General features: G+C 41.1%; 1 protein-coding gene across 1 annotated transcript in view; it reads right to left on the minus strand.

Annotated features, from left to right (window-relative positions):
- The window catches only part of LOC132821863 (chloride channel protein 2-like), a 605,050-nt gene that overhangs the window by 342,058 nt on the left and 240,670 nt on the right, over window positions 1–22,322 (minus strand). The gene's annotated exons all lie outside the window — the stretch shown is intronic.

The following is a 22,322-nucleotide window of genomic DNA, read 5'->3' on the forward strand; positions in this document are numbered from 1 at the left end:
TCCCACCTTCTATTTGTGTCTTGGTCTCTTAAGGTGGGTGATATCATTTCCGGTTCTTTTTCTCAGAGGTTAGCAAATGGGGTCCAAATCAATGTGTTTATTGATGGAGTTCTGGTTAGAATGCCAGGCCTCTAGGAATTCCCATGCATGTCCCTGTTTAGCTTGTCCTACGATGGATGTGTTGTCCCAGTTGAAGTGGTGTCCTTCCTCATCTGTGTGCAAGGATACTAGTGATAGTGAGTCATGTCTTTTTGTGGCCAGTTAATGTTCATGTATCCTGGTGGCTAGTTTTCTGCCTGTTTGTCCAATGTAGTATTTGTTACAGTCCTTGCATGGTATTTTGTAAATGACATTTGTTTTGCTGGTGGTTTGTATCAGGTCCTTTAGGTTCATTAGCTTCTGTTTTAGTGTGTTGGTGGGTTTGTGGGCTACCAATGATGCCAAGGGGTCTGAGTAGTCTGGAAATCATTTCAGAGATGTCTTTGATATAAGGCAATGCGGCTAGAGTTTCTGGGCATATTGTGTCTGCTTGTTTGGTTTGTGAAAAATCAGTGGACTGTGTTTATTTGGTACCCGTTCTTCCTGAATACACTGTATAGGTATTTTTCTTCAGCTAGGTAATTGCTAGGTACTGCAGTGTGTTGTGGCTCATTGAAATAATGTCTTGATGAAGCTCAGTTTGTGGGTGTTGTGATGATTGCTCCTGCAGTTACATATTTGGTCTGCATTTGTTGTTTTTCTGTCGACGCTGGTTCGAAGTTCTACATTAACTGTTCATTCTTTGTGACACTAGGAATGGGAATGTGTTGTTGTTGTCATCTTTTGTGAATTTTATGCTAGTAAGGATATTTTTGATGGTGTTATAGATTTCCTCTAATTTGTTCCATTTTGTAATCACGAAGTTATCATTCATGTAGCAAACCCAAAATTTGGGTTGGATAGTGGGGAGAGCTGTTCATTCAAGGCTCTGCATTACTGCTTCTGCTAGGAACCCTGATATTGGTGATCCCATGGTTGTTCCATTGATTTGTTTATAGGTCATGTCATTGAAGGTGAAGTGCATAGTGAGGCACAGGTCTATTAGCTTGAGGATTGGTTGATGAAGTTGGTACTGTCAGGTGTTTGTGTCCTTGGTTCTTCTAGTAGTGCGGTCAGTGTTATTTTGGCCAAGCTAATGTTAATTGATGTGATTAGGGTTGTTACGTCAAAGGAGACAGTTATTTCGTCCTCTTCTATCTTGGTGCCTTTGATGGTGTTCAGGAATTCTTGGGTGGAGTGCATGGAGTGACACGAGTCTTCTACTAGGTATTTCAGTTTTCAGTGGAGTTCCTTAGCTAGTCTATATGCCGGTGTTCCAGGTAGTGAGACTATGGGTTTGAGGAAGGGTCCCTGGTTTGTGTACTTTAGGTAGTTCATTGAAGCCGGGTGTGTTGGATTTGTCCAGTTTCATTTTTTGGAAATCTGTCTTAATTGTCCTGATTACTGCAGCCTTTTCAATGTGGATGTGATACAGTTTTCTCATTGTGGGGCGAGTCTATCGCCACCTATTGGCAAATGTCAATTTTTCCAGCCGTGACTTCACTTTTTCAACGTTCTCATTTCTGTTTAGAATGATTGGTCATGCGTCCTTTGTCTGCAGGTACGATTACAATATTTTTGTCCTTTGAGTCTTTCTAGAGCTTTCCTTTTCGGCTTAGTGGTGTTGCAACTGTCTTTCTGATGGTCTGTGTGGGTATCTTCTGTGAGTCCATTGTCCTTCAGTGTTGATTCTAGTGCTGTTAGGAAGTCCTTTTAGTCCGCGTCTCTGTAGTTGTAATTCAACCCTCTTACTAGGATGGGTTTTTTTCTGTATCTGTTAGTGGTCAGTCTAATAGGCTTTTTTTTATTCAAACCTGTGTTGCCCTTTTTCTTGTAAGGTTAGTTTTTTTTTCATTTTCTGTGTTTGCTGCTGTTTGATGCTTATGGCTCATTCCAGTGAATCCATCCATTCATGGTCTGTTGCGTTATTATATAAAGTTTTTTTGGTGTAAAATTTCCCAATTGTTTTAACTGTAGATGAATAGTGAAATTTGGCTGCAAAAGCTAGTGCATTAACTGTAATATTGATGTCTTCAGAAGAGGTATAGTAGTATTATAGTAACTAAACTTGCCGATAACTTGGAACTGGCAATGTGGTTTAAACATCAAAAAGATTTACATCGAAATTTATACCTTATAGTAGAGTAACAGATTAAGATATTGAACAAAACTGAAAATAAATTGATTAATATTTGCTATGTTTGCAGTCTGAACTCCAATTCCCTCTTCCAGTAAACATTTGCCATTGGATAGTTGCTGATCGTCAATACCAAAACTAGTTTAAGTACAGGTGGATGGCACAGTCCTCACCATTTTGAAAATGACTTGAACAGCACAATAGCAAAAATATGATCTTTATGGATGTACCTTATAACACTGCATTTGTCACACTAGATAGTGGGCAAAAGATTTATTTTTATTTGCAAGAACCAGCCAGAATCCCTTCAATACATTTTATTCGGCAATAACCAACACTGGGAGATTTTTTTCAGTTTACCTACTATAACTGGCACAATATTTAGAACAGAAAAGTATTGCATGACTCCCTATGCAAGACAAGCAACTATGTATAGCACTGCCCTTTACTGAATTAATTATGTGGTGTTGGAGCAAAATTAGTGGTATGGAGGGTTAGAACCCAGAGCCTGAAATGGAAGACAGGGATTTAATGGTGATTCTGTGTCTACACCAGCATCTAGTATTAGCTTACACAATTTACATTTTGTTTGTGACCTATGAAATGCATGCAATACTGATAATATTATTACATCACAGTTATAATTTGTTAGGGAAATAAAATAGGAAAATAATAATGTACATAATATTTCACATCGTGGGAAAACGAATAACTTTTCTGAGACTCCGTTGATCTTATGCAACAGTGGATGGTAAAGTTATGTCTGTTAGAAGCAGACATTAACAAAATTGCTTCTAAAGACTATAGCAAGTAAATCAGTTTTCAACACACAGCCCATGGCTGCACTGGAATAATGCACACATTTAATTTTTTTTTACATTTAATCTTTTTTTTAGATTACTTACATTGTGGAAACAGGCCCTTCGGCCCAACAAGTCCACACCGACTCTCTGAAGAGCAATGCACCCAGACCCATTCCCCTACATTTACCTCTTCACCTAACACTATGGGCAATTTAGCATGGCCAATTCACCTACCCTGCACATTTTTGGACTGTGGGAGGAAACCAGAGCACCTGGAGGAAGCCCAAGCAGACATGGGGAGAATGTGCAAACTCCACACAGACAGTTGCCTGAGGCAGGAACTGAACCCGAGTCTCTACCACTGTGAGGCAGCAGTGCTAACCACTGTGCCACCGTGCAGCCCAAATAGGGGCAAAGCCTTTTATCATGCCAGACAGGTGCACATCCAAATGCATGCATTTCAAACAGGAAGTCCAAGGTTCTGATAAGGTTAGACCAGGTGCCTCATTTTAATATTTCGGTCAGGGTTTTTGAGTCTTGAGTCCTTCACCATGTTGGCAGAAGGCCTTTGCTAAGATTCAGGGATCAAACAAACATGATGCTGGCTGATTACTGCCTGTCAGTGACTCTCAGGATTGTTGCTTTGTTAGAGGTGAACCACAACAAGTGTTTAAGATGCTTGAATGAAGGAGGCAAGAGTAGATTTTCCAGTGAAGACTAATCAATTTAACACCAATGTAAAACAAGTGAAGTCATGTCATTTACATATGTGTGGAGCGTACATCCTGTTTAAGGATGGTCACAAAAGAACACAATTTAATATATACAACATTAGCAATTGCATTTTACTAATTCCTATTAAACCAGTAAAGTTAATAAGTCATAGAGTCATAGAGATGTACAGCATGGAAACAGACCCTTCAGTCCAACCCGTCCATGCCGACCAGATATCCCAACCCAATCTAGTCCCACTTGCCGGCACCCGGCCCACATCCCTCCAAACCCTTCTTCTTCATACGCCCATCCAAATGCCTCTCAATTGTTGCAATTGTACCAGTCTCCATCAAATCCTCTGGCAGCTCATTCCAGGGAAAAGACTTTGTCTATTTATCCTATCCATGCCCCTCATAATTTTGTAAACCTCTATAAGGTCACCCCTCAGCCTCCGATGCTCCAGGGAAAGTAATCGCAGCCTGTTCAGCCTCTCTCTATAGCTCAAATCCTCCAACCCTGGCAACATCCATGTAAATCTTTTCTGAACCCTTTCAAGTTTCACAACATCTTTCCGATTGGAAGGAGACCAGAATTGCATGCAATATTCCAACAGTGGCCTAACCAATGTCCTGTACAGCCGCAACATGATCTCCCAACTCCTGTAGTCAATACTCTGACCAATAAATGAAAGCATACCAAACGTCTTCTTCACTATCCTATCTACCTGCACTCCAAGGTCTCTTTGTTCAGCAACACTCCCTAGGACCTTACCATTAAGTGTATAAGTCCTGCTAAGATTTGCTTTCTCAAAATGCAGCACCTCGCATTTATCTGAATTAACTTTCATCTGCCACTTCTCAGCCCATTGGCCCATCTGGTCCAGCTCCTGTTGTAATCTGAGGTAACCCTCTTCACTGTCCACTACATTTCCAATTTTGGTGTCATCTGCAAACTTACTAACAGTACCTCTTATGCTCGCATCCAAATCATTTATGTAAATGACAAATAGTAGAGGACCCAGCACCGATCCTTGTGGCACTCCACTGGTCACAGGCCTCCAATCTGAAAAACAACCCTCCATCACCACCCTCTGTCTTCTCCCTTTGAGCCAGTTCTGTATCCAAATGGTTAGTTCTCCCTTTATTCCACGAGATCTAACCTTGCTGATCAGTCTCCCATGGGGAACCTTGTCAAACGCCTTACTGAAGTCCATATAGATCACATCTACTGTTCTGCCCTCTTGTGATCAAATTTGTGTCTAGGAAAAATACATTTATCTGTAAAGACAACTGATTGCTGCTCAATTTGGCCATTTTATCCATTACTCAATTGTACCAAATTGGAAATCTACCCACTGCCCAATTCATTAACGCATGACAAACAATTTGAGTGAAAGCAGTAAAACAAAGCCACTATGTATGGTAAATGTATATGGGATGTTCCTTTCTCCAGTGTCTTCAAAACTAATTGATCCCCATGGACCAAGTGTGCAAGATCAGAATAATAGACCTGAAGTCATAAATTAGTAAATTCAAATGGAATTCATTTTCAATTCTTTTGTGAATTGTCTTCAATTTATAAAACATACTTTCATAATTTAATTATCAAATGCAGGCAGCTATTTAATAAATGTAATAGGCAACCTGATTAATAATATGCAGTAATGTCATTATTGAATGCAATCACTGAACTGAATTTAAAAATCCAATGACCAATTTAATAAATTATAAAATTTTGGCACTTATTTAGTGAATTATAGAATTAGCTTTGTCAAGAGTTTTTGAAAGCTGATTAATTTCACAATTACAATTTAATCAGTTAACCACTTTTAATTGTACATTAATTGATGTAATTACTGCATCCAAATCATTCAAGTTTATTTCAAAATTGATGTTAGCATTATTGTCCCAAAAACATCCCTGTTTTCCTGTTTCAGGATTCATATTGTTGATGTCTCTTCAACGTTTGTATTTATTTACATGAAATTATGTAATGACACTCTAAACTGAATCATTTAATGTGAAGAGGCAAAGGTTTTGAACCCTAATATCCAAAAGTGTAAAATCAAAAAGGAATACTGCTAGGCTTTACATTGCCAATGGCAGTGAAACACAAATGCAACATTGCCCAATAGAAATTTCCAGTTTATTACCTACTGCAGCTTTAGGAGTTGTTTTGAGCAAAAAGATTGATTATGGTTTTAGGCAATAATTGCTGCTTGCTGGATATTGACTGGAACGGATTGCAAAGTGAGAAAAGTTGTTCACGTGATGTTGTTGTCAACAGCATGGTAAAGTATTCACAAGCAATCTCAAGTTCCACCGAGTTGAACTGCCTTGTACAAGAGATTCTTGTTTGTGGCATTTTTGGCTGATTATACTTCGAGTTCAATGTCACAAGCTGAACTAGATTTGAAATATTACATGAGCTTACTGTCGGATGCTAACAAGTGCTTGACCAGCAGTATTAAACTCTGTGCCCAATTGTTGTAGAAATGAACAAGACTATCCTATATACTTAAGTAGCAAACGTTTGGGTATTGCTGCTATTTTGCATCACATTTTGGTACTAAATATTATTAGTGTCAAGAATGTAGTGCTGGAAAAGGACAGCAGGTCAGGCAGCATCTGGGGAGCAAGAGAATCAATGTTTCAGGCATAAGCCCTTCATTCCTGCTCCTCAGATGCTGTCTGACCTGCTGCACTTGTCCAGCACTGCACTCTTGACTCTGATCTCCAGCACCTGCAGTCCTCATTTTCTACTAATTATTATTACCTGATCTTGAAACCCAACACTTTACCCACTTGTAAGAAATACTCTGCTAATCTTCCAGCGTAGTGCTATTTCTGTCTGCATACTGATTGTAACTTGAAGATGTCACAAAAAACTACAACAATCATTTAAATCAAGAAAGGAGCCTCTGATATCACAGGACAGAATTAGAAGTATAGATAGGAAGGCCCATAGCTTCAACTTTTTATTCTTTGAAACAGCTCATAAAATTAAATGCCAAGGTAACACACATGACAAATAACATGGAAGCATTAGACAAGCCCAACAAATATGAAACAAAACAAAATCTCAGGTTAAATAGTACTTATTCTGAAGTGTTGGAAGTTACCAGTGAAGACATCTATACAGAAACATTGCAAGGAGCCAAAGGGCAATGGAGAGGCATAAGTCAGAACATAGAAGCCTTTTCCATGCACATGCAGTCGGGCTAGCATCTGGCACCTCTATGCATAACCATGTAATTCTTGTCTTTAGCATGTTTTATTAACTTGTCTGCTAATTTGTTCATAGTCTCTGAGAGTTCCCAATCACATGGGGCCTATACTCCTGGCATCAGTTCTGCTCATGCTATATTTCTTGACCTTGTTAAACTATACTCTTGAACTCGCTTTCTCACACTTTCTGGACTGCTAATATTTGACCTCCCCTTCCTGTTAACAGGATTCCTTTTAACAATATGTGATCCCTTTATAGGACAGGTTTGCTCTCAGACCTATTGACTGAACTTAAACTGTATTTTCGCGCCTTCCATTTCTGTATTTCAGATTCCCAATTGACCAGCCCAAGCCACTGCCCCTCTGGAAAAGATACCATTTCACTGGAGGCATTTCAGAGATAGTTCTCTAGGGCAATCCCTGCTATGGAGGGATTGTGTTATGAATAAAGCTGATTAGATTAGGGCTTTACTCACTGGAATTTAAAAGAATGAGAGGTGATCTCATTGAAACTAGTAGAATTCTGAAGGGGCTTGTTGGGGTAATTACAGAGAGGACACTTCCCCTCATAGGAGAGTCCAGGACCAGAGGGTTTAGTTTCAAAATAAAGGGCACCAATTTAAGTCTGAAATGAGGAAGAATTTCTTCTCTCAGAGGATTGTTCCAAAGACACTCCTTGCAACCGAGGGCAGTGGATCAGAGTTGTTGTGTATATTTAAGGCTGAGATTGAAGATTCTTAATCTGTAAGGAAATCAAAGTGCTATAGGGAAAGACAAGTAGACATAAGGAAAGTCAGATCAGCCATGATCCTATTGAATGCTGGTGCAAGCTCAAAAGGGCTGAATGGCCTATTCCTGTTCCTATTTCTTATGGGCTTCTGGCCTCATCCTGTAGATTCATCCAGCTTTATATTTTTACATTGGCTTTCCCAGCTCAACTTAATAAAATCATATTTCTCCATTGATTAACCCCCATCTAGCAAAAAACTGACTTTTTATATCTATGTTTGGTAATTACAATTTGTAATCCAGATCAAGCATATTCCCAAATCAGGTTGACTCCCAAGCTGTGCAATTATTGTCTTTCCATCTTTACCAATTACCTTACCTGAGCCTCTCCTCTCTTTAAACTCCTCTCTCTCTTACAATGAATCACCTCTGCCTGTTGAAATAGACTTCAAATGGCCTTACCTTATGTCTCAAGGCTCAGCTAAATTCTCCCTGAGATTTAAGTTTTCATTAAAGCCTTTCTATCTATGTATGGTGCGTTCAAATGCTCTGATAAAGTACAGTTAATTGTAGCCCTTGTAATTTCTGACAAAAACTAATTGATTCAAGCTACATCCTATGACCATCTGCAATAATTGTTGTGCATGGACCATCCATCCTGGTGTAAATGATAATTTACACAGTTTGTCTGATGTGCCAAAACTTTATGAACCATTTATCTATTACTGTGTGATTTCTTTCACACAGCCCATTGCTAAAGGACTTTCTGCAGTTATATTTATAATTATTTGCCTCATATTTGCGCACACATCTCTAAATTCAATGTTAGCAAATTCCATCCACCATGTTTCCACCCCCCCCCCCCCCGCCAAATTCGTCAATAGAAATTTTGTTGGTGATCCACATCCACATTTCCATTACATTTTTCATAATTATTTTCTTGTCTTTACTGTAGTATACTATTGACTGGAAAATTCTCATTGCCAGAACCTACAAAATACAAAATAAAAACAAAACAAAATAAAACATGTTTTTCTTTATCACCAATCTTTAAATCCATTGCATTACCCCACTGAAATCTTTTGCTATGAGCATACTTGTTATGGGCTATGATGGTGCCTTTTGGTGTTTCTTACAAATCTCACAAATACAGTTTAAACACAACTGACTTGTTTTGTCTTCTAAATTTCTGCCCGCTGATATCAATAACACTTCTTTCATTTCTTTAGTGCAGGTGGTATGTTCCATTAAAGGAATAAAATATTGTTCTGATTGTGTAAATTGAACATTCACAGATTTTCCAAAAACAGTAACTTTCCAATTTCCTCTGACTAATATTATCTATGCTTCCTTCATTTATGACTTAGGTTAGATTACTTACAGTGTGGAAACAGGCCCTTCGGCCCAACAAGTCCACACCGACCCGCCGAAGTGCAACCCACCCATACCCCTACATTTACCCCTTTTACCTAACACTATGGGCAATTTGAAATGACCAATTCACCTGACCTGCACATCTTTGTGACTGTGGGAGGAAACCGGAGCACCCGGAGGAAACCCACGCAGACACGGGGAGAATGTGCAAACTCCACACAGTCAGTTGCCTGAGTCGGGAATTGAACCCGGATCTCCGAGGCTGTGAGGCAGCAGTGCTAACCACTGTGCCACCGTGCCGACCACATTTCATAACAATGACATTTCACTGGAAAATACATCCATGCTCATAAAATGATAGATTCTGACCAATTTTCAAGAGATAACTGTACTTTACAATGATTTAGTGCGTTGTCATCACAAAATCTCAAACTGGTGGAACTTTCAAATTTCTTAACTTTGTCTTATTGTTCAGAGTCTGGTTAGCATTTTAGCCGGTCTATTCCACACACAATAAACATATGTCCATTGTCTAACACTGCATGTTGATAGATTCTTCCAGTAATGCAATCACCACTGAGCTTCTTGGTTGTTACCAAAAACAACGCCCTTTGTTTAATTGATAATTTTATTTTTCTCTCCGAATCTTTCACTACATATTTAGCTTAGATTACTATATTATAATATAAGACTCCAATCCATGGTGTAAAAGGAACTTCAAATCACATTTGAAACATTGATTGACTAGATGGTGGGCATTTCTGGAGATCATTCTCTCATTGTAAATCCTGAATGCTCTTTTTTCTTCTCAAAATTATTTCTGTCCTTACTTCTCTTAGTTACAGTTCCCCTGTGGGTAATGTTGCCAGGGACTGTACCAATGTGCTCTTGCTGATCTATATTTTCTGTCACATTACCAATCTCTTAATTACCAAACCTGGCACCACTAAACCTGGAGTCTAGGTGCACAACAACACTGCCAGTGAGTCTCTCCTGAAGCATAAGAGAGTAAATGATTGAAAAAGTGTGCAGGAATGGCAAAGGAGGGGAGGTGAATTAAATTGGAGAAACTAGTATCAAATTAGATACAGAAAGATAAACGGAAAGGAAGAAGAAATATTGAATTCAGAGAGAGAGAAAAAAGAGAGAGAGCGTGAGAGAGAGAAAAGAAACAAAGGTTGATATCACTAATTCACTACATGCAGGAAAACAAACTGCATTCCAAATTGTTCACTTTTGAGAGCAATTAAATTTAGCATTGGTCCCTTTGGGACAAGATTGGGAATTTAATAGTGAGAAACAGGGAAATGGCAGAGACTTTGAATATTAGTATTTATATCTGTCTGACTTCACAGAAGACAACGCAGAAAGCAGACCCAGAATAATGTAGGTTTGCGTTTAGTTTTCAAAATTTAGTTGCAGTTTAGATATGTGATGATCAAGCAAATGTGGTATTAAATTATCAGGCTGTCCACCTAGACTCCAGTTGTGGTGTGACCCTCATGGTGCCTTTAACTGTTCACACTTCCTACAGCACTGTCGGCAACAATATTTGAAACATAAACGGACATGAGCAAGTCTAACTCTCAGCACAAAATGCAAGAAGTCTCAATAATTATGATCAATGTAAACATTCGTTATTGGTACGGTAATACCTAGTTTGTACTGAAATCTGTGGGGATTGTACAGTAATAATGAGGTATATGGTTTACATGGTTACTACTTGTACAGTAATGATGTGTGCACAGTTATTTTTCATCAGCTTCTGGGTCCATAAGCAATTAACACGTCAAATGGATTCCAGAGAGGATAATCCTAGAAACATTAAAAATAACTGAATTGGATGCAGCAATGGTCGGGTGAAATTCAACAAGTGGTATGTTGCTCTTTGTTGCAAAATGATTTGAGTACAGAAGAGATATTGCTTAGGGAGTACAGATGGAGTAGTGTATGTAGTTTAGGTCTCCTTGTAAAAGAAGTGATATTCTTACAATAGAGGGAGTGCAACAAAGATTCACCAGAATGAGTCCTGGGACAGCAGGACTTTCCTGTGAGGAGTTTAAGGATACTCAGTGTATATTTTCTAGAGTTTGGAAAAGAGAGAGAGAGAGGATCTCATTAATTCATTTAAATTCTTACAGGCCTCAACAGAAAAGATGTTGTGCCTGACTAGGACACTTGGACCAGGGGACATAGTCTCAGAATATGAGGCAGCCCATTTAGGACAGCCATATGGAGGAATTTCTTCAATCAGGCAGTGGTGAATCTTTGGAATTTCTTTTCTGAGGTGATTCCATCATTATGTTAAAGATAGAGATCAAAACTTTAAAGAAAATTGTGTTATGCAAGGGGATCGACCAAGATCTGGTTGAATGGTGAAGCAGGCATGAGGCACCAAATAGCTTATGTTTGCTTCTGTTTCTTATGTTCCCATGTTCCAAAAGTTCTGAATCCAGATGAACTCAATTACCTTCCTTATATTCAGGTTTCTTGTGATGACAATCTCACACTTCTAAATGGACAATATATTAATAATCTGTCCGAGATACAATAAATTTGAATAAATAAAACATGCCAGGGAATATTTAGTACAATTAACCAAAAAGATCTACATACAATAATCTGTTGATCCTTATATATGTTTGGAAGCTGATACATGTCCAGCATCTCTCTGCAACCTTCACCTTTTCGTAAAACTCACTTATGAAGATCTTTAACGGTTCTCAGGAACTCAAACATCATAAACTACACTTTAACCATGCTAATAAAGGCTGGCTCTGAAAACTCCCATTTGTTTTGATGCATTGCTATTGTTTGTAGTTCAGACACTGTGGTGCCAAGTATATCAAAATTATAATCAAAGACACAGTAACAGCTTTTTACTGCAATCTCAATTATTTCTCAGCCTGAATTACCAAGTAATATCTAGAACACAATGTTGTATAAAGATAAACACTCCGCTTGTATTCATTTATTTTTCAACATCTCATAAATGAAACTAGATTTGAGAAATGTGGCAATCATAATCGGATAATCAAATTCTAGTTTTAATAAGGAAAGCAAGCTCTGCATTTTTGGCTGGTGATTCCAATCATGGATCCTGAAGAAATGCAATGTAACTTACATCTAACTGTGTCCTTGTAGTGGAGGACAGATCGTGCCCCCTTTTCACAGCAGTCAGTTGCCATATTGTGAGTTATATGTCTAACACTACAGACGACCATTTTGACAGCTCCTGTGAAAGGGTAAGTATATGGAGTGTCTGCCAGCACCAACCATCCAGTGATAAATTCTGACTATGGATGCTTACCTCTGAGATGTTTTAAATGCACTTGTGAATACACATGTGCAATATAAAACAGACGTTTGAAAATTTTAAAGTTTCTACTTTAACAGCTTTTTTTAAATTTTCGCCTGTTTCTTCATTCTAGGGTTTTAAAAATATTTTTCTTGCTTTATTTCAATTTATTTCAAAGGTTTCACTACATCAAAGCACATCCCTAGACATCAGCAAAAGCAGCCGAGTATGTTAGGCATGTGTGAGGTTAGAGTGCCAATTAGGAAAGCTGTCAGCTTGATAAGCTGCCAAGTGGGTAGGGTTATACAGTGCCAGGGAGGTTGGGGGGGAGGGGGTTATCTGCTGGGGTGCAAGTTGGGAATGGTGTGAGATTGAGAGTGGTTGCAAAGTGATTGGCTCAGAGAAGAAAAGGAGTGGTTGAGGACTATTGAGGAGGAGGACTGGCAGTGTTGGGTCTTGGAGAGAGGTGTGGTTAAGACATATTGTGCTCCACCAGCAGAAAGGGGATTCCTATCCTCTGAGGTATTGGGGTGGGGGTGGTCTGCCAGGTCATAAGGTGAGGGAAAAGGTGCAGGAACTTGGGGGGGTGGGGGGGTTCCCAGAGGGACAAGCATCTGTTCTGGGGCAGGTCAGGAGTGGAAGAGATGTAAGGAAGATGGAGGGGTCATGCAGGATCTGATGGATTTAACAAGTCTGGAAGAGGTGGACCTGGGGATGAATGATAAGTAAGGGGTCAATTTAATATTTACTGAGGAGCTAAACTAGCTATTTAATAGAAACAAAATCAAAATGCTGGAGAAACTCAGTTAATCTGGCTGCATCAGTGGAGAGAGAAACAGAATTAATATTCTACATCTAAGACTCTTCTTCAGAACTGAAGGGGGTGGAAAATTGTGTTTTTTATGTTTATTTTCAAGATGGAGAGAAAGAGCAAGTAGAACAGTTTGTGACAGTGTCCACAGCAAGCCAATATTGTGAGCAGTTTTGGGTCCCATATCTAAGGAAAAATGTGCCGGCCTTGGAGGGGATCCAGAGGAAGTTTTCAAGGATGATCCCGTGGATGATAACATACCACATGCAGAGTGGTTGATCACTCTGGATTTGTACTCAATGGAGTTTAGAAGGATGGGAGGGGAAATCTGATTGAAACTTATAGAATATTAACAGGCCTGGAATGAGTGAACATGGAGATGTTTCCATTGGCAGGAGAGATTAGGACCTGAAGTGCTTGGCCTCAGAGTGGAGGGATGATCCTTTAGAACTGAGAAGAGGAGAAATTTCTTCAGCCAGAGGGAATCTGTGGAACTCATGGCCTCTATAGCCTTCTGCGGCAAAATCATTGAGTGTACTTAGGGCAGAGATAAATTAGTTCTTGATTCGTTAGGGGATCCATGGTTCCAGGAAGGAGGAGGAGAATGGGGTTGCAAAATGTATCAGTCGTGACAGTATGGCAGAACTAACTGAAATGGACCTAATGTGTCTTCGATCATAAGATGAGGCAAGAGTGATAATGGTGGTAAAGCTGGGACCAAAGCCAGATGACAAGGGGCAAGAGTGGGAGTTTGGGGTGCAGGGAAGAGGAGGGCCAGGGTTTGGTGGTGATGGCATGAATCATTGTAATCCAAATGGAGGCGCAGAGATCATCCTGAGTCTGTTGACTTCAATATCAAGTTAAAGCATCTGAACAGAAAATGGAGCTGTTCCTCCAGCTTGCATTGAATTCATTGGAACATTGTAGCAGGCTTAGAGCAGAAATGTTAAGATGGGAGCAAAATGGCTCAATGAAATAGCAAGATACTGTAAGGACAGGGTGACTCGAATGGGCAGAACAGAGGCATTCTGTAAAGTGATCAATGAGATTGCATTTGGTCTCACCAGTATAGAGGAGACTGCATTGTGAGCAGTGAATAGACCAGATTTAAAAGATAAGTGAAACTCTGCTTCACCTGGCATGTGTATTTGGGCCTTAGATGTGAGAAGGGAAGTGGTGTAAGGGCAAGTGTTACACTTCATGCAATTGCCTGGGAAAGAGCCTTGGGGATAGGGGTAGAAGAAGAATTGCTAGAGTGACAGAGGAGTGGACCAGAATTTCAGGAAGGGAACACTCCCTGCATAATACTGACAGTGGAGGGGAGGAGAAAATATGCAAGATATCGTAACTTGCTAGAGGTGGCAGGAATGGCAAAGGATGTTCCTTTGAATGCAGAGACTGGAAGGTGGAAAGAGGGGCAAGAGGAACATTATCTTTGCTTTGTTAGGGAGGAAATGGGGTGAGGACAGAAGTGCAGCGGACTTGAGGGTCATGTCAACCGCAATGGTGGAAAGAGGGGCTTGTGGGAAAATCCTCTTGCCTTTTCAGCTCCTCTCTCCTCACTATCCAAATCCCAAACATACAATCCAAGCAAAAATAGAGTTTTGCTTGTGTTTCTTTCAAAATGTCTACGGTATTCGGGGCTTAACATTGGGGAATATCTTTGTGGAACAATTCTACACTGTTGTAAAAATGGCTCTGACTTCCAGCTGCTTGCCATTTTAATAAATCATCTTGCCCCATGCTCACACATCTGTCCTGGGCATGCCATTTTCCAGCCCTACTTAACTGTGAAGACATCACATTGGACTTGAAACATTAACTCCATTTCTCTGTCTACAGATGCTGCCAGACACAGTTTCTCTAGCATCTTCTTTTTTCAGATTTCTATGTATTTTGATTTTATTTGGGTCTTGAGTAGTGTAACATTGCCTTGGGGAACTATTAACTGCAGTTAATCCTCTGACAGAAATAGATACACTCAGAGGGTTTCAGGTGCAATAAACTTCCACAGAAGAATCTTCAATTTTCTCGTCAATTCTGCTACATCAGGGATCCTATGGGTTCCTGAAGTGCAACTCCCATCCACTCTGCTAGAAATAAATAGCCTGCCATTGGAAATTCCAAAGTAGACAGGCAGGAGGCTGGAAGAACACAACAAACCAGACAGCATGATGCCATAGGCTCTCTCACTCTCCCGTAATATTACTTTTCAGCTGCTGTTATGCTCAATTTTTCAAATTTCTCATATATTTTATTTAGCTTCCTTATTCTTGCTTTCCATTCTGCAAAACAGTTTTTTCTGGCTTTGCTTTAGAAATAGCATATCTTCTTTTGAAAACAGCAAATCAACCAGCATTGGGTTAAGGCTACTTGACATCATTTTAGATCAATATCTTTTTACTGACTTGAAAAGTAGTTTCTTTAGTGATTCATGGATAGGAACTGGCTTTGTACATCAAAATATTGCAAATTTCCCTCTTGTCTGTTGTGCTTTTTGTGTGGGTAATCAGTACATTTTCCTCACATGTTTCATGCTGGAATGTTCAGTGTGATAAACTTTAAAAAGGGAGCAAGGCTGTAAAATTATTATTGCGTTATGCTCAATTTCAGTCTATTAATTTATCAAAAGAGACACACTCATTGATTTCATTAAAAACATATTTTTATTGGTATTTCTTCATTTTGTTGAACATATCAACTACTCTAGACATGATTGGTGTTTGGCATCTCTAGAATATTAAAGACAGTTACTATAGATATTACAGCATATAAAATTACATCTTATTTCAGCAATTTAAGAGCTGCCAAATGCTCCTCTTCCATTTGCTTACTAAATGTTCTAGACTTTCAAACAAAAACTCAATATCAAAGATAACATTTGCTTCAAAGTTTTGCTTCCTGCAAAGAGATAAATCTGCTTATTGTCCCTGAAACTTGTGGGGAATTTTAATATTCTCTGTAAGATGGTAGAAAGCAAAAAAAAGCACAAAAATCAATTCTGAAGAAAACAAAGGCTGCAATTCAGAGCAAAAAATTCAGCTGAATATACAAGATCTTTATTAGAGCGTTAAACCTGCTATGACACATCTCAAGCACTCAGAGTGAGTGCTGTTAATGAGGAAGTGGGAAAATTGCACAAGAGGTCAATTTCAACACCCAAAATGTGAATCGCAGATGAGTGGGCTCAGGTTGATTTTAAAATACTTTTACGGATATCAATCTTGTGATATTTTAACTTTGTGCCCACAACAGACTGAGGAGGTCACAATCTACCTACTGGCAGCCAAAGATTGGGTATCCTTTGGGCCAATAACACATTTTAGGCAAACAGCAGACAATGACATTCCAAGAGAGGCCTGCAGAAGGCAAGAAGCTGTTATATGGAGTTTGGGGAGTAGTGTAGGAGGCAGTGAGTGTGTAGTAATGGGAGGGCAAGATTGTTGGAGTTAGAGGAACCAGAGAAGTTGCAATGTAACCATCACCTGTTCTGTCTTCAAATTTGTTGCTATCTTGCTGTAAAACTATTATAGTTTTTTTTCCATGGAGGCCCCACTTGATACTGTATCAGGTGCCTCATTACATAATAGAACACCAATTTGTACTTAATTTATGAGACTTTTCTCTGTATGTGGCAAACATTACAACCCTCTGTAAAACGTTGCATGTTAAGATCTAGAATGGTTAGGTTTAGAATAGGTGAGTACCCAACCCAAGTTTTAAGTGAAATCCCTTCCAGTTCACCAGCTAGATTTATGTGTTGATTTGAATTAATGAATGATCAAACACCTCTCTGTTCAAACTAATAAATGGTTGCTAGAGGTTGTAGTTGTAAGTTGGACATTGCAGTTAGGCCTAACTTGGAGCAAACATGTAGGCAACAATCAGCCATCCACATTAAGTTACTGTTAAACACACTGAATCATAGAAACACTGAACAATTGCTGCTTGTTAGAAATGGCCTTGGACACTGAGGAATAACGTTAGTTCTGAGCACGGTCTTCATGTTCAATCATCATCATTTTCCTCTTCCTAATTTCTTTTTCTGTCTTTTTAAATACATATGTCAATTGATTAAGCTATTGCCTTGGCCTCAGTTTTTCAATTAATTAATTGAAATAAGCAAATATCAAAGTAAGTGTTATTTAATGTTAAAAGAACAAAGAAATTTCATGGACTTTAGCTCACGTAACAATAGTTGAAAAACAGCTCTAATTTGACAGTTTGGCTGCTATCCCACATTTATACTGCTGCAGATCCACAAGCAAGTTCAAATATTTTTTCTTTCTTCAATTACTGTTTCTAATTTTAGCTCCTCACTTTTCTGATGACAATGGAGTTGAGTTAATTTATGATTCTTGACAATTTCTACTCCAGTAATCTGAATTGCCTCAAACAAAACTGCCTATCCCCACTTTATGCTTGTTTTTGCTTTTAGTTTTACCGTCTCCCAGTTCCTTTGCCCTGGTACTGAATTCTTGCTTGGGATCATATCCTTTTGAGTCACTGTAATTGTTCACTCAATCATTAAATACTCAATATCTGATAAACATCAACCAAGATATTCTGCTCTTCCGTTAGACAGAGACTGGACAAAGACAACAGATACACACCAGGATGCCTCAAAAGTGCTGACGTACTGATAATTACCCAAGAATTTTAAACATATAAATGGGGAATTAGCTGATTTTTGGAACTCTCCAAAAATAGCTCCACCACTGAGTTGAAGTTGGAGACATAAGAGGATTCCCATTTATTTACCCAGACAATTAGTCAGGATAAGCTAGGGGACTTCAATGTGCTCAAACTCCCAGCTAAATATATAACCGACCTCCTTCACCACCAATCCCCAAACACCCACACTTCCATCCAACACCCTACCGAGCATGTCCAACCAACTTACACCCCCATCCCCCGACCTTCCTCAACACTGCCACATATCGGGGTTAAGGTAGCACATCACCTAGCTTCCAATCTTATCATCCATTCTCCCTACCCACCTGGCACCCCACCTGCCATACTGCCTCACTACCTCTTTGTCAACTTAACTTACACGTTCACCTCTCCTAACCTGGAAGAAGGGGCTTGGGAACTTAGTGATGAATTTTCCCCAATTTCAGGCAAAATGATTTGTCAAGTGAGCTTCAGGTCCAAGGTGACCTTTCTCACGTAATCTGAAGTGAATCACCTCATTATTTGAGCACCCGGGATCAATGGCATCTGCTTCAGGAGTTTGTCATGTCGGGAGCTTCAGGAATCCATGCCACCATATTTAAAGTCCAGCTGCACACTACTTCAGGCATTCCTAACTCAAGCCAGTAGTTACTCAGCACACTGTTGTGTTTGAGCCCCTGCATTCAGGACTCAGCCCAGAAAGGGAAGCTCGTTCTTCAGTTCATTGGTAGGGACATGGAAATGTTGATGGAGGGGTGGTGGAGAGAGTGCAGTGCTGGAAAGGGAGCTATGCAAGCAGACCAAGGCAGCCCAGGCTCAGCTTGCACCCTGGATCAGTACTATGTCCCAGGTGAGAAAAGGTGACCAGCAGGAATCAATGGCTAAGGCAAAAGTGCCACCATCTTCACTCTGCTACCTCACTGTGACAGGATCACCACTTGCTTGGACTCTACCACTTGCACACATCTCTCATCAAGATTCATGGACTACAATACTCACTACTGCATCTATCATGTTCACTTAATGGCTCTCTCACAGCTCCTCCCACCAAACCATCACAAACCACTAGCCTTCCTGCCCCTGCACTTCCTGCTCGCTCACTTGGGACAGCTCACTCATTGTCCTTCTCCTGCATCACCACTAATGTATCTCTCATCCACTTTCACCATAGTCAATCACTCCATTTGTCTCATTGCAGGAAAAATTATCCCTGCCCCTGAGCTGATGTCATCACTGCATCCCAAAAGAAGTAGCTGTAACCTCCAGAGTGGTTGCATTGACCTGCAGAACCAACTGCAGCATGAACACCGGACTCTGGTAAGCCCAAGCTCCTGGCTGACTATGGTCAAACATCTTGGTACTCCTTGGCCCCACTAAGGACTGCTCCCTTTTTATTTTCAAACATGGCCAGACAGTTGAAGAACATGCATTATGTTACTGTGCAAGTTGTTGGCACATGCTATTCTGGTGAAATTGATTGTAGCACAGGGACACTTCAACCACACGGCATCAACATTGACTTCACTAGATTCCTCATCTCCCTCCCCCTACCTCATCCCAGATACAATCCTCTAACTCAGCACCACCCTCTTGACCTGTTCTACCTGTCTATCTTCCTTCCTACCCATCTGCTTTACCTCCTCAGTGGCCTATAACAATTATCTCCCACAAGCATCCACCTATCACCTTCCTACCTGCCTTCCCCACTGCCCCCACTCTCCCCCCCACCCCCAAATTTATCTCTCATCCCCCTTCCCCCTCCACATCCCTGAAATGTCAGCTCTCCTGCTCCCCAGATGCTGCCTGACCTGCTGTGCTTTTCCAGCAGCCCCCTTTTCGACTCTGACTCTACAGCATCAGCAGTCCTCACTTTCTCCTAGTAACACAGTGCTATACAAGATAGTGTCCATCCTTGACTGTCAGTGCTTTGTCTATTTCAAAGTGCTTGTTCTTTCTCCTGTGCTAAAAAAACAATGCAAGTCACAGAGACTGGCAAGCTCCAAGTAAGGGCAGAATATGTGGAAGTCACAAGCTAGAAGATATATCTTGTGGACATGCATGAGCTGGACATGTCCTTGCATACAAAGCAATTTGGCAGAAGCATGCCTGCTATAAGTGCCCCTAAGTTTCCCAATGAAGCCCAGAAGGACTGAAGTGGTCAGAGTGTTGGACCAAGAACAAATATCGTGGTGTGGTGATGCCACAGATTGCTAATGTCCACTTGCAAGGTTGAAGGGTGAAGGAGGATGGTGCATGGAGCATAGAGAGATGTGGGGTGAAGACAGAGGTGGAGGAAGGCCCCCTAGTCCAAGAACTCCCCACATACGTTCGAGACCCTACCCATGCCCTCCACCTCCTCCAAGACTTCCTTTCCCCTGGCCCCCAACACCTCATCTTTACCATGGATATCCAATCCCTCTACACCTCCATCTGCCATGACCAGGGCCTCCAAGCCCTCCATTTCTTCTTCTCCCGACATCCCTGATAGTTCCCGTTCACCGACACTCTCATTCATTTGGCTGAACTGGTCCTCACCCTCAACAATTTCTCCTTCGAATCCTCCCACTTCCTCCAGACCAAAGGGGTAGCCATGGGCACATGTATGGGCCCCAGCTATGCCTGTCTCTTTGTTGGCTATGTAGAACAGTCCATCTTCCATAGTTACACTGGCACCACTCCCTACCTCTTCCTCCGCTACATTGATGACTGCATTGGCGCCACCTCATGCTCCCACGAGGAGGTTGAGCAATTCATCAACTTCACCAACACATTCCACCCTGACCTTAAATTTACCTGGACCATCTCTGACACCTCCCTCCCCTTCCTGGACCTCTCCATCTCCATTAATGACGACTGACTTGACACCGACATTTTTTACAAACCCACTGACTTCCAAAGCTACCTAGATTACACCTCTTCCCACCCTACCTCCTGCAAAAACGCCATCCGTATTCCCAATTCCTCCATCTCCGTCGTACCTGCTCCTGGGAGGACCAGTTCCACCACAGAACACACCAAATGGCCTCCTTCTTTAGAGACCGCAGTTTCCCTTCCCACGTGGTTAAAAGATACCCTCCAATGCATCTCATCCACATCCCGCACCTCCACCCTCAGACCCCACTCCTCCAACCGTAACAAAGACAGAACCCTCCTGGTGCTCACCTTCCACTCTATCAACCTTCGCATAAACCAAATCTGCCATCTCCAAACGGAACCCACCACCAGGGATATGTTTGCCTCCCCACCCCTTTCCACTCTCTGCAAAGACCGTTCACTCCATGACTACCTGGTCAGGTCCACGCCCCCCTACAACCCACCCTCCCGTCCTGGCACCTTCCCCTGCTACCGCAGGAATTGCAAAACCTGCATCCACATCTCCTCCCTCACCTCCATCCAAGGCCCCAAAGGAGTCTTCCACATCCAAAGTTTTACCTGCACATCCACCGATATCATTTATTGTATCCATTGCTCCCGATGCAGTCTCCTCTACATTGGGGAGACTGGACACCTCCTAGCAGAGTGCTTTAGGGAACATCTCTGGGACACCTGCACCAATCAACCACACCGCCCTATGGCCCAACATTTCAAATGCCCCTCCCACTCAGCCGTGGACATGGAGGCCCTGGGCCTCCTTCACCTCCACTCCCTCACCACCTGACGCCTGGAGGAAGAACACCTCATCTTCCATCTTGGAACACTTCAACCCCAGTGCATCAATGTGGACTTCACCAGTTTCCTCATTTCCCCTTCCCCTACCTCACCCCAATTCCAAACTTCCAGCTCAGCACTGTCCCCATGACTTGTCCTACCTGCCTATCTTTTTTTCCAACTATCCACTCCACCCTCCTCTCTGACCTTTCACCTTCATCCCCACCCCCATTCACCCATTGTACTCTTTGCTACCTTCCCCCACCCTCCTCCCTGACCTATCACCTCCATCCCCACCCCCAATTCACCTATTGTACTCGATGCTACTTTCTCCCCACCCCCACCTTCCTCTCATTTATCTCTCCACCCTTCAGGCACTCTGCCTCTATTCCTGATGAAGGGCTTTTGCTTGAGACGTCGATTTTCTTGCTCCTCGGATGCTGCCTGAACTGCTGTGCTTTTCCAGCACCACTCTAATCTAGAATTATTATGGACCAGGCCAGACCCCCTCAAAACATTTCAAGAAAGTAGCCTAGACCCTAACTTTTCTCGTTGTTTTAAGCAGGTGTGAAGTGGGTATTCCAGGAGTGATGCCGTTGGCCCATCCATTTTATTTTAAACAAAAACAAAATTTATTTGCAAGATTACCAAAGGAAACACAAACGAAAGAGAACATAATACACAATAACAACCTATCCGATAAAGCCAACAGATTATCCCAGCTTAATAATGTTGTTCTAAATACTTCCAACAATCCCTACAAACACCCCGGCACAAAAAAATAAAAATACAACACAGGTTCTTAGAAGAAAGATGTCAGAAAGATTCA

This window comes from Hemiscyllium ocellatum, chromosome 13, assembly GCF_020745735.1.
Source record: "Hemiscyllium ocellatum isolate sHemOce1 chromosome 13, sHemOce1.pat.X.cur, whole genome shotgun sequence".
Classification (NCBI taxonomy): domain Eukaryota; kingdom Metazoa; phylum Chordata; class Chondrichthyes; order Orectolobiformes; family Hemiscylliidae; genus Hemiscyllium; species Hemiscyllium ocellatum.